The sequence below is a fragment of the Schistocerca piceifrons genome, chromosome 4 (genome assembly GCF_021461385.2).
Source record: "Schistocerca piceifrons isolate TAMUIC-IGC-003096 chromosome 4, iqSchPice1.1, whole genome shotgun sequence".
Lineage (NCBI taxonomy): Eukaryota > Metazoa > Arthropoda > Insecta > Orthoptera > Acrididae > Schistocerca > Schistocerca piceifrons.
Window position 1 is genome coordinate 636,671,654 of NC_060141.1, and position 1,513 is coordinate 636,673,166.

Sequence of the window (1,513 nt, forward strand, 5' to 3'; positions counted from 1 at the left end):
CAAGAGCATAATACACTAAATAAACGAAATAACCAAACCGGATTTTCAGAGAGTCTCGAGGAGGCAGGACAGACAATCACAGAACGTAACAAGAATTGTCTGAGTGGGTCAGAAGAAACGTACATGCACATCAGATAAGACGACGAAGGCAGTCCAGGGGCATACTGGCGAAGGCTGCCTCACAGCTCGAGCAGCTCCTGCGGGAGGAATAGTTTTCCGGGTAACGGGACGGCGCGAGACTCCTCTGCCGGACCAGAAAGCTAGCGGGCCCTCCGCGCCGCTCAGAGTGAGTAATTAAAGCGCCTCGTCTCCCTTCCCCCTCGATCGCGCAGCCACCGAGAAATTTGAAGGGCTGCGCGGGGCAGCAGGTGGGGTTAGCCGCGCATTCCTGCGCCCGCTCGATAAATCGCCGCCGCTGTATAAACTGGCCTTTACGCGAGGGACGCCGCCCGCCTCCCCTTCCCCGGAACAGGTTTCATTCAGGACCGTCGCTGCCGCCGCCGCCGCCGCCGCCGCCACACGACTTAAGCCCGTCTAGACTCGAGGTCGCCACTTCTTCGACCCCGGCCCGTGCCGAGAGCGGAATCCCCACTACACCGATAGTGACACGACAGTGCTGGTTTCACTCCTGCGTTTGGTCACATCGTATGACCTGCTCGTATACTGTAGCTTGCGACACTTGGAGGTGAGGCAGACCCGGATCGAATCCGTGCAGTGGCTGAACGGCTTTCGGCTAGTATACAGGGTAGCTTCAGAGCGATTTTTCGGTGGTTGTCCACACTTGTTTAGACAAATTCTGGGCTTGTCCCCACGTTCCACATCAGAAAGAACGATACACAAACGGTTAAAATATGATAATACGCAGAACAAATGAGAGACATGGCTAAACCACCAGTAGCTGTCAAAAAATTTATTAAGTTTCTATTAGTTTCAGACTATTCATGGACTGAAACAGCAGATACCATATTCATATAGTCAAGGGTAACCGGCTATTGACCTCCTTCTTCTGTCCTGGATGCACACGCATTGGCCGAACTCTTACGGCACTCGGTAAGATTGTCTGTCGCAAGTAATGAGTGTAACTTGCAGGGACACTACGAATGTAGTGTGTGGACATTAAGTTGGGAATGTGGGTCTCACGGGGAGCGTACAAGGGATAAATCCCTGCACTCGCACTATCCTCTGTGCCCTCGGTGGCTCAGATGGATAGAGCGTCTGCCACCTAAGCAGGAGATTCCGGGTTCGAGTCCCGATCGGGGCACACATTTTCAATTGTCCCCAATGATATATATATATCAACGCCTGTTGACAGCTTAGGGTCTTCATTTTAATTATCATTTCATTCTGAGAGAGCAGCTTGGTTACCGGTAGTATCTGTTCTTTCGGATATGTCCTAAAGAACAGATCCCATCTTCAAATATTCATGGACTATCTTCGGCCATTGGACAAAAAAACTTTGTTTTAGCATCTTTGTTTTTCATGCATTGCATATACGTGGGGCGTTCAATAACTA

General features: G+C 50.8%; 1 non-coding gene across 1 annotated transcript; it reads left to right on the forward strand.

The window, feature by feature from the left end:
- The first annotated feature begins 1,186 nt into the window (after window positions 1–1,186).
- Window positions 1,187–1,261, forward strand: Trnar-ccu. Its single transcript has one exon. It is a non-coding gene; the product is annotated as a tRNA-Arg (tRNA).
- The last annotated feature ends 252 nt before the right edge of the window (window positions 1,262–1,513 follow it).